Raw genomic sequence first — 12,082 nt, forward strand, 5'->3', positions numbered from 1 at the left:
AGGCACGTTACGTCTTCTGACATTGTGCCAGCATGTCACCCTATGTCGTCAGAGATTACAAACAATACTCATTTATAACGCCTTTGGAATATACCTTAAACAGGAACCTTTTCTTAGCAAATGCTCGAACTAAACGTGCCGTGGAAAATAATTATTTCACTAGGGCATTTGTCAGCTGTACGGTCAGCATTCTTAGTAAACAGTGAAAACCACAAGACAAATAAGGTAAGCAGTTAATGCTTATTTACTAGATCAGCGAAAATACAGAGTGACTAATACTGACGAGATAGATAAATATGGGATGTTTCTTTTGCACATGGAGGCTGTCGGAGATCCCTCAGCAGAGGTTTGTGTCCGCTGAGCACTCAAACTGCGTAGCAGGCACGTAGCCAGGGAAGAGGCCCATGAGGCCCGGCCCCCCCCCCCCCCCCCCCCCCCGAAATCTTCCGTTTTGCATGGGTCCTCCTCTCCCCCCTCCCCTTCATACAGCATTTTATCATGAGTGGGCCCCCCCTTAAAACAAAATCCTGGCTACGTGCCTGCTGCGTAGAAACATTCAACGCGTCATATCACAAAAGATGTCCGAAGCCAAGCTGAGTACAGGTCGCAGCGGTGTTGCTGTGAACGACTCTGTCGAGTTCAACTGCCCCTAACAGCTAGAGCACAAAACTTTGTTCAGTGGCCCGTGTGCACATGCGTATTAAATTTCCTCTGTGCCTGCCAGTCAAAACATCAAGATGTGGCATCAGGTGCAAAAGCAAATGGGTGAACATCATTGGACACAACATGGATTCGTGAAACCGGTAGACGGAGAGACGCTTGGTTTAGAAACTACGAAAGAGATATGGAGCGAAGGTGGCAGATGTTGCACGAACGTGGGCTGAGTTCGTCGACATCTAAAGGACGACGGGAGATGACATTTTTGACAAGAGGCGATATTCGATTGAAAGAAGCGATTAGATCTGACACTTTTTACTTAGAAGCCACATTTACACTGCTAAACAACACAGGATTTGGAGACCGAACACCCAAGCCTCCTCCAGCACTGTTTTTTTTTTTCGTTCTGAAAGTATCTTCGGAATACGCTTATTGTGCTCAGTGCATTAATATATGTCTTCTCTTCTTTTTTTTTTTTCGTGCAGGGCCCGCCATCTCTTCTACAGTATATTGTGTCAAAGACCGAGGCTGTGACGGAGAGTCACCACGGACAGATATCACCTCACCCTTTTCAACGTTCGTCGGTTATCAAAGCAGCTCCCAATAATTCCGGCAATATTTTGCGGTTCTGAACATCAAGTACACTACTATTTTATAAAGACGTTAAAAAGAGCTTTAGTAAACGCGCAGTGCTCTCCGCGGCGTCGAAAGAAGTCTGGTAAATGGCTGTATAAAACCGGCTTTAGCAGACGACGGAAGAGATTTTGGAGACTAGGCAACGCTGGCCAGCAGGCGTGGCCGTGAAGTGCGCTACCCTGTCTCCATTTTGATATCTTTGGAGTTACGGGGTAAATGATACAAAAAGAAAAAAAAGGAGGAGCGTACAAAAGGTTCCCCTCATTCATCGAGCGCTTGGCGCACGACCTTCTTGAAATTTTTCAAAGCGTCCATTGAAAAAAGCCTGCATGTTCTACTCAGATTAATTTCAACACGCGCGAACTGTGAAGATTCTTCCACTTGGGAATTCTGTGGTGTGCACTTAGACGTTTGGATATGTGGACGTCCATATTATGGGGCACCAGCCGCGTGTGTACTTAGGCGTGAGAGTGAAAGAGAGGAATGTCGGACTTGAAACGTTTCACCCATATATTTTACGCATGTGTAAATAACAGATTTTATAAACATGTGTTCAATAAAATATGTTTCCTGATAAGTTGTGCTTAATATGTTGGTTTAAATGCTTTTGGATATTTGTCAAATTAATGGAATGCTGGGGGGTTGCGGACAACTTTGAGACAAGATGTAATTTGAGAAAATGGTTCTCTGGTTATACTTTAGCTATCGTGTACAAATTCCGGCACGAAATATTGAAAAAAAGTTGCTAAACCTACCTAAGAAATGCCATTGACCACAATATGACCAAAATAGAGAACTTTGGCCTACAAGCGTAGGAATGCGTAAGAACCTGAACCGAGAGACAAGTGATAGACGTTTTCGCGGAGCCTTTGTGTGTGTGTTCGTCCTTGGGTGCGTTGTTTTTTGCGCCTTTCACAATGCTTCCTAACTTTCACTAACTAGCTCAATTACGAGTTACTCTACTCTCCTTTTTCGCTTTTGACCGCTCAAACGCGTCAAGCAGTGCGGTGCGCCTAAAAGAAATGATCGCACCAAACAACTGTTTTTTTATTGATCGACGAAGGGTAACTATTTTGAAGCATCACGTGACAGAGACCACCCAGGCTAGGAAGAGGTAAGATCAAGTCACATCGCCTAGGGATACGACAATGTATTGTCTGGCACTCACTGTAGGTGAGATGGCAAGTGTCTCTCTTTTGTGAAAGGTGATCAGTAAGTGAAATAACGTACTAAATTAGTTCCAATGCGGGCCGCTCCGTGTGCACGACGCGCTGTCTGCGATACTCCAGTTCATGCTGGCACCACTTACTCCCACCGCCAAGACCATAGCCTCTTCTTTACTCACAAAACCTGTCCGTTCGAGGACGAAGCCATAGAGTGTCTGTCCGGTCGCAGATGTGAGCGCGAGGATCTGGGAGCAGAGGGCATTTCTCGGGGAACCTGGTATTCAGCGCACAGCTTTTGCGGCGGCGAGGACCAGGAACATGGCTTTCAAACCCGATAAAAAAAAAAAAACGGTAGCGGGAGGAACGCTGGGAGCACAAGCGGACATTCCATCGCTCGGGAGAAACGTATTTCGGCGTCTCGCCGCAGCGGGGCGCCCGTTACATGACTCTCTTTTCACCCGTTGTCTGCCACTCTACCTTTTCGCTTTCGGCAGCCGCGACTCGTGGCGATCTGCCTGGCTTTGTCAGTATTGAGTAGGCTATAGCTAGACGTACAGTACTCGACAATATGAAAAACCCATTCGCCTAGGCAGATAATGGGGCGGAGCGAATCCCACGCTTGCCAAGAATACTTTATTTTCCCCTCGAGAATTGAACAATGAATAATAAATGCCATCACCTCGAGCAATGTGGACCCGTTCAAAGCGAATCCTTCTCACCTGCCTTAAGCTGAGTCGTCAAATGGGTCTTTCATATTGCTGGAGACTGTTCAGCTTCGTAAACATTTTGTCTTGTTGCCTTTCATTTTTTTTAGCTCCACGACTTTCTGACACTCAACCGCCATCTTCTTAAATATTTAAAAAAAAAAGTTTCAAAGAAGTGTTGCGCATTCATGACAGCGCAAACGAGGATCCAATTAATTCATGTGTTATGCAGCTCCAACCTCGGCTTTTATTATATAATGATTCTAAGTAGACTTTTTTTTTCAGGTGCTTGTGTGAACGATTGCATATGCAGTCGCACCGGGAGTTTACGTTTTAATCTACCCACGTTGTTAATCCTGGGCTTCAGAACAAATGGAACCTTTTCCGCCTCTAAAAGGATTAAGGCGCGTGGAGTGCTCGCTCTTAATTAGGTTGCTAACCATGAAAAACGATGGGACGCCTCAGAGTGTCCCACTGCTGACTTTGTTGTCGTTGTTTTTTTCTGGCAGGAGTGCTATGAAAAGTATAGAACTGTTCTTAATAAACTATTTATTTTTTCGTTAGAAGGCTCAAGGACTATGGGCAAAATTTCAAGCTTTATTTTTTGTGCGTTATGAATGCGTGAATCTGGTTCACACTTACATTATGGAGCAGTGAACGTGGTCCTCACAGGCGCTTCCTTATGCCTTACAGAAGCTGCCTGTCCGCCACAGTTTCACAAAGGAGCTATTGCCCTCAAAATCAAGCACATAGTATAGCTGCAATGAAAATATTAAATACAAAACACTTTTCTTTCTCTCTATTTTTGCTTTCTTTGGGCACGGCATGTTTGGTGAAGCCAAAGGTTTTTGGGACCTTTACAAGTGAAATATATTTAGTCTACTTATAATCTTGAGAGGTACGCCAAATGACAAGCCTCCCCCTTTCCCCTGCACCAACTCCGCTCTTATTTCTGTCATCAGAATATGTGTACAGGGTACACAGGTAAAAACAACTGCGAAACATGAAATTTAAATTATTAAACTGAATATATTCAATCCACAATTTAAAAAAAAAAAGATGCTGCGCATGCGCGAGCAGAGCGTCTTGCTAGCGCCCCCTGTTTGGTTGGAAAACAAATAGGCGTGCCGGCTATTCCTAGGCTGCAACAGAGGCGCGGAAGCGAAGACACCGAGACGGAGGACGAAGAAAGCTCGCGAGTCGCTTTTGCTTGTCGCCATGCGGACGCACTCTATTTCGTATGGTTGCGCGAATTACTTTTATGGTAAAGAGTAACAGCCGCCCTGCCTTTTTTCGTCCTGTCGGTGAATATACGGAGAAAAATTGAAGGAGAGGAGCACATGGAGAGCGTAGGGTGACGCCGCAGCGCCGCGTAGTGGTTGGGAAGAGAGTGATGAACGCCAGAACCCGAGCGAGGAGCAGACGGCGCTCTTGCTCGTCCGGACTGGAGGGTCAGAGCCTGTCGATACGAGGCAGCCGGCCTCTGCGTGACCACACTATCGTTCCAATCAGAGCTCGACACAATGGCGTTCACGTACGCGCTCATTTAGAGTGCCTTCATACACACGCGCGCTTTTGCTTGAGTGGTGACATCTCAGCCATTTTTCCGCCCAATCGTTTTTTTATGCATTTTGAAGTGCGCGCAATCCGGTGTCACTCAGCTCGAGCGCGTGGCTCTGGCTGATGCATAGACGCCATCTTACCGCCCAAGTCACGCACCGAGTGCGCGAGAGCGTCACGCGCTGGCACATTCCGGACAACAATGGATGTCTTCACCCTGAGACAGACAGACATCTAGGCACCCTACGCTCATTCCGTTTCCTTCAGTTTTTCTCTCTCTCTCTATACACCATTCATTCATCCACCGGTGGAGTGGCGTATCTCGGACGCGACGCGAACGTTGTGGGTATACGTGTCCCGGAACGCGCGCTCGACTTGTGTGTTCAGCGCCCTATCTTGATCATACATCAAATCAGGACCCGAAGTGGCGACAAACGACGTCAAGGAAGCCGAAGTGCCGTGCCGTTAGATGTCGCAATCCTAGCGGTTTGTCGTAAGAATTGTGACAAAAATGAAAGCTGTTTACAACTCCCTGTAACGCCGAATTAGAGCGCAGCCCTTGAGGGGGAGGAATGGAAGGCACGGACAGGAGGCTATGCCCCTCCTTTTCTCCTGCTCGCCACCCATTTAGGGAAAACTTTTCCGCTAGAGTTAGCGGAAAAAAATTTTCCGCTAAATTTAACGAAGAAATTGTTCCGCTAAATTTAGCGGGGAAATTTACCCATAAGGCATCGCGCGGTTACGCCGTCGCCGACGGCGACGCCGACATCGCTCCAGCCAAAATGGCGGCCGACGAAAACGTGACACGTTGGTGACGTCATTAGCTGGAAATCGAGATACCGCATTAAAGGGGGGTAGAAAGGGGGCGGGGGTTGTTTCTGCATCAACCGTCGATTGGTCACACTCACGTGGTTTTTGACCGATGCTCGACAACTGGGACGCCTTTAACGCCGAGGTGCACTTTGAATGTAAATGTGGAGAGCACCGCTCGTATAGGATGACAAAGTGAGCTCTTCTAGACTGTCCCCTGTGAAGGATGGAGCGCTCCACTCAACTTCGTTCGCAGCCGGTCGCTCGATTAGACGGGAACAGAGTCGGGGAAACTGGATATTTGACACGCACGATGTCGTACCAAGCGATGCAGAAAACTTTGTGCTGACGATCTGGGACGCTCAGCGCAGCGTGTGCTTGGTCGGGATTGAGGTCGTGTTCAGAAGATCGCCTCTTTTGTCTGGGAAACCATCGAATTTGTCTTGCGATTCTTTATCTAAATATCCCCCACAATATAACAGTCTGAACGAAATGGGTATTAAATGTTAACGCTCGGAAGTGTAATCGATTTGAACGTGAGATATTCAAACGTCTGATTTAGATTTGTGATCAACATAATATCATCACAAATCACCAGTATGGATTTCGAAAAGGTAAATCAATTGAAATGATGCTGCTAAATTTAAGTACTAAGATATTTGACAAGATAACAGGTGATACGAGGAAGAATTTGAAACTTCTGAAAAACCTTTGACTTTAAAAAGCATGATATCCTTGTCTGTAAACTACCACTATGCGAAATAAAATGCACCACACTATTCTTGATTCGAAGCTACTTAACGTCAGATAATAATATGAGTACTTAATATTATGCGCCTCCTAACTAGCAGAAATACAGAATGACTTTCCTCGGGAATTACTATTCGGGCCACTACTGTTTTTTTTTTCTACATGATAATGGCAATGCAAATATCCTAATATAATTTTATTCCACTAACTCCTAATATAATTTTATCCGCAGGTAATGCAAATGTATTTCTCTGCTGTACACGCATAGCGTTGACTGCATAGCCACAAAAAGTTGTTTAGGCGTGTATTGTGCAAGCTGTGGTTCAGCGTAATTACAATTAAATGCTCCCGTGTAACAAGGGCATTGCATGGGCATGCTTAACTGCAATTATTCTTAACCACAGTTCGATGTGTGCGGCCGAAAGACAAGCTGTGGTCGACCTGCCTCGATTGGCCGAATGCTGACTATAAAGCGTGGCTCACATGCAGCGATTTTGGCCCTAGAGCGACGCGATTTCTGCCGTCGCGGCGCTCGTGCCGCTCAACTGCTGGTGCTGGCCAGAGTGCCGCGACGGCAGAAATCGCGCCGCTCTACGGCCAAAACCGCTCCATGTGAAACACGCTTAACGTCAGCAAAGAATTTCTTAGCGACGGAAATAAAAGTAATGTAAGAACTTCAACTTTTGACGGTGTTTGCAGTGTGGGCTTCAGAGCGCACTGATTTCAAGCTTCCACCATGCTAATCACAAACACCATCAAACTTGTTGTTCGGAAGGTAATGACGTCACGAGAGGGACCATAAAAGGGCACCACTGAAACACCTCGCCGCTATTAGCGGCGAGATGTTTTAGTGGCGCCCTCCTACGGTTCCCCCTTGTGACGTCATTACCTTGCAAACAACAAGTTCGATGGTGTTTGTTATTAGCATGGTGCAAGCTTGAAATCATTGCGCTCTCAAAGGAACACTGCCAACACCGTCAAAATTAAAGTACTTTCATTCCTCTTATTTCCGTTGATGATAAATCCCCTTTCCGACGTCATAGTAAGCGTTCGGCCAATCGTGGAAGGCCGACCACAGCGACGCTTTCGGTCGCGCACGTCGCCAATAGGGAGTATTCACTGGACGCCATATATGTGGTTGCTGTTTCGAGCGCATGCTCAGAACGAGTTCACATCAATAGGCTGCTAAGACCGTCACTCTTGATGGTGCGGAATGCACGTTGCAAAATAACTGGGGAAGCTCGCCGTCAGCACGCGCTCAGAATTCCCGCACACAAATATGGCCGCCAGTGGATACTCCCTATTCAATAGAGACCATGTTTTTGTGCGCGACTGCTGAGCGCGTGCCGACTGCGAGCTTGAGCAGATCTTTTGAAACGTGCTTTCCGCAGCTCGTTTTGAGCATGTGCTCTAAATATCGGCCTCAATTATGGCGTAACCATTTCAAAACTTCTCGCTGACTGAACTCGGGTTCAGTCAGCGAGAACACGAGATACAACCGAACGCTGACACGGCACTCCTGTCCAATTGGAGACCCGCGCTGGTTCTGGTCAGATGACCTAAAACAAATTTAGCACTACGACTCTCTATCTAGGTGACGTTAGATTCCCACCTGCACGCGTAGTCAAAAGCACGACAGAACATAACGAGCGTGAGCTGGAGGCCTGGCACCGAAAATTGACACCCTACTATTCTCATCGCTTCAGTTTCTTCGGTTAAGCGGGTTTCACATGCAGCGATTTTGGCCCTGGAGCGGCGCGATTTCTGCCGTCGCGGCGCTCTGGCCAGCCGCAGCGGCTGAGCGGCACGGTTCCACCTGGTTGGAAAGTTTTCGCCGCGGCAGGGCGGCAGCTTCCGCGCTGGCCATTCACAGCGCGGCGGGATATCACCTGACAGGAGGAGAAACATTGCGGGAAAGCTGGCACATAGGACGGAGGCGTTTTCACGTTCTTGAAGTAGACGATAAGCAGGGAAAGTACTCACGCGACTGGTTTGCGGTTTCTTTTTTCCGCCGGGTAGAGCTTCTTTGCATCAGCAGTCGCGTCGGAACTGTTCGGAAGATTATGGAGGAGCGGGATTGCTGTCCCCTTCCTCAGAATTTGTTTTCTCAATTAATTACGCGGCTCTTTTTTTTTTTTTTACTTTCCTCGCCTGAGTACCAGCTGTAGCGAGCGCAAGAGACGCTAATCGGAAGAGGCTTGTGCGAGCGCTAGTGAGAAAAACAAAAGAAAAAGAAGAAGAAGAAGAACTGAGCGATATTGACGTGTCTTTTCCAACACTGATCGTAACACAAAGTAAGAAAAAATTTATTGCACCCACTTCAATGAACTGCCTATCACTGAAGTGTCGAAGCGTCGGATTCTTTAGGACGCGCAGCTCAACGAATTTAGGAACCATGGGACCAGAGAGAAAGTCTGGGAAGAGGTGACTGAGGCCGTAAAAGTGATCTGCAAGACCGGTATGAAACCACTGCACTACTACGGCAGGTTCGGGTCCAGGAGGTTCGGGTCGCTCATGCCAGTTGGAGTCTCTACGTCCAAGGAAAGCGCTGCCCGTGACGCTGGCGAGGATAATTCGAGGTTTCATCCTCCGAGACAACGAAGTTTGAAAAAAAGAAACAAAAAAAAAAGCTTAAACAAATAAAACTAAGGTTTATTTAGTATTTTAAACGCTTTTTTGTTTTATTAAGTTGAAATTAAAGTGGAAACTAAAAACTAATGCATTAAAATTGTTGTTAGAAGGGTTAGAAGCCGCTGTAACCAACTGTGCGCATCTGCTTGCTGGAAGCAACATTGGCCATCGCAACGGCAAAAAACGCTCATGTGAAATGAAACCTCGCGATCCTTGCCGCCGCGCCGCTAACGGCAGCGATCTCGGCCACGGAATCGCTGCATGGGAAACGCGCTTAGGGCTTGGGACACGGTGCTCACATAGCAGCGATTTCGGAGAAAGACACGCACTGTTCCGTAACCTCGTCGTTAGAATTCGCACACAACCCACACCAACGAGCCCCGGGCAGACTTACTCAAACATGGCTCATAACCGAATCAAAGACTGCCTCCCCAAGGCCTACAGGACCAAGCAAAAAAAGGTCCGCGCCAGCTGGAACTCTGGGGTCGTCGTTGCGAATTGAATGTGGACATACGGGTTACTAAACATCGAGTCTGTCACTGAGACTGCTCTAATCTTTTCCGCAAATGTATGTGCTTGCAGGCAGATGATCGATTAGAGACACGCTATAATGACTAAGTTTGCGTCCAATGGCCGTGGCATATGACGGCAATTCATTACCGGGCTGTAGTCACCAACAGAGTGAAAACGGCAGGGTGTGTTTTTTTGAACGCCCGGCAACTAACATCTGCTGCTTCCCTTCCGCTGTGCATTGACTGCGCAAGCGCGCTCAGGGTGCACGAAACATCGAGGCATTTTCGATAGCATACGGAGAGCAAGTCGTCTGCTTCTTGCGCACAGGTTGTGGTGACGTCAGAACTACGCTGAGCTCTGATTGGCTTTGATTGGAAGGATAGTGGATAGACCCCAATGTTGGATGCCCTTAGCACTATCCGCCATGTTTTTTTTTTTTTTTTTCAATCAGCCAATTAGAGCTCGGCGTCCTGACATCATCGCAAACCCTGTGCAAGAAGCAGACGAACTTGCGCTCCGAAGCTCGCGCTGGAAGCGCGAAAACGGAAGCTCCTCCCTGCCGCTCTCACCTTACCAGCAACTATATATTGGCTGAACGTCCTAACGAGTCAGGGTTCAGAGAGAGAAACACTGCGGCAAGGACCTTCACACACTATAGACCAGTGTCTCCTCTGTTCCATGGGCGTCGCCATGTCTGTTTACGATGACGCCATAACTGAGTGGAGGTTGCGCTATTTGCTAAACTTCGTTTTTTTAGAAACCTTCGCACGTATTGTAGTTAACGAACGTCAGAAATGCATAGTCATGAAGCTGCAAGAACCGCATCGATGTCGAGAGTACTGTAAAAAGCAAAAATCGTGTTTTATACACAGCCCCTCTATCAACAAGAGCCTGCGTTGGAGATGATTATAGTCCATTTTTAATCTCTGGGGGCTAGGATTCCGAACACTGGTCTATAATCTGTTCATCCTTAAGATAAGGCTACATCCAAAGCTAGGAGCACGAGCTAGCCCGCACTCCTGGCTGTAAGACGTGCATTTTTTTAGCGTGAGCGCCCGCTTTGCGGCAGAACGTTTCAAAGCAGCCAACCCGGGCTCTCGTGCTTGTGGCATTGGCTGCAGTCTCAGAACGAATTATACCGTTTGCCTGTTGTACGTTATGTTACGGCAGCTTGCGTCTGTTTACGCCGAGCTGCGGCCGTAATTTCCAGGGACATCCGGGCTTCTGTTTTAGCGCGGCAAGCAATTCAAGGAGTAAAGCCCCTTTGTGTTTGTTTCACAAGTAGCGTCAAATGAGTCAATGCTTCTTGCGTCCCTTGGAAACAAAAGGCGGCGCAGCGCTCAAAAGAGCGCTCCTTGGAAGCAAATGGAGACGAAGAACTGGCTCGCAGCATATGTTTCGCGCTTTCGCAAGGCGATGGTTTTCGGTAGTGTGAACTGTGAATGAACCTTCATTAAAAATTCGCGTTTTTTTTTTTTGTTTTGTTTTGCGTTGTAGCATTTTATCTATCAGGTGACCTTGTAAGGCCCCTCTATTCTATGCGCCTATGGGACACCACTAGAATACTGCCTAACAATTCTAATTAAAGATATATTGAAGTTCTAATAATCATCCGCACGCGTTCGATTCACGTGTGGTAACCGAAAGTTTTAATACGATGTTTTGATGGGGCATCTGCAGAATGCGATTGCTGATAGAAAACTGGGGGAAATTATTTCAAAGAACGCAAACAAACAAAATGATCATTGAGTATGTAAACAATTGATGGTAATTGGAGTGACAGAGACAATAGCAGACTAATTAAAATGGCGCCCTTAAGAAGCCAAATTTTTTGACAAATGTCAACTACCACTTTGAGGACGCCGAAATGCAAATTTTCGTGGTTCTTCCCGCATGCTTTGATCACCTTAATGTTTTTTGGTTGTTGTTTTTTATTGCTGGTGTTAGAAAAAAGTCGAAATTTACGTTTGACGAGCGTGGGACTAGAGCCTTCCCGAGAAGTTTTGTAGGCTACTAAACATTCAGGAAGGACAAAATCCGAAAATTGAGTGTTTTATATCTAGAGCCTGCGGCTCTTTTTGCCGGGATCCAGCAGAGTCAGAAACTAGATATAGAGATGGAATTAAGAAGTTTCAAATAAAGGATAAAAAAAAACGCCACCGACATTATAAAAAAAGAGGGGAAAAGCTTACCTGAAGTAGGTTAATGTGAAAAAAGAGCTTTCAACTTTCAGTTAACAAGGTCAGTTTCTGCAACTTCACCAGTGATACCCTATTCACACGGGCACCCATAACCGCTGTTAAGTCACCCTTGACCGCAGTTACGTTTCACCGAAGTTTCCACACTATGCTCTTGGACAACTCTTCCAAAGGTCAAGAGCGTGCATGTACAGCTTTGATGATCGCTCAAAAAACTTTTAGTTTTAACTCTATAGCTATAGGAAGTTTAGCAAGAGTATAGTGTGTTAACTGGGGTTAAGCATAACTGCATTTAGGTGCGCTTGTTTAATACCCTAGTTACATGGGAAAACTCAACTGCAGCTACGCACAACCCCGGTTACCACACTATAATCTTGCACAACTTTCGGGGGCTATGCAGTCAAAGTTTTGGGCACCCGTTCGCTTGCGCATGTTAAACCGCCATCAAAGCTCTGCA

Source organism: Ixodes scapularis, unplaced genomic scaffold, assembly GCF_016920785.2.
Source record: "Ixodes scapularis isolate PalLabHiFi unplaced genomic scaffold, ASM1692078v2 PGA_scaffold11__112_contigs__length_91849675, whole genome shotgun sequence".
In the NCBI taxonomy this organism is placed as follows: domain Eukaryota; kingdom Metazoa; phylum Arthropoda; class Arachnida; order Ixodida; family Ixodidae; genus Ixodes; species Ixodes scapularis.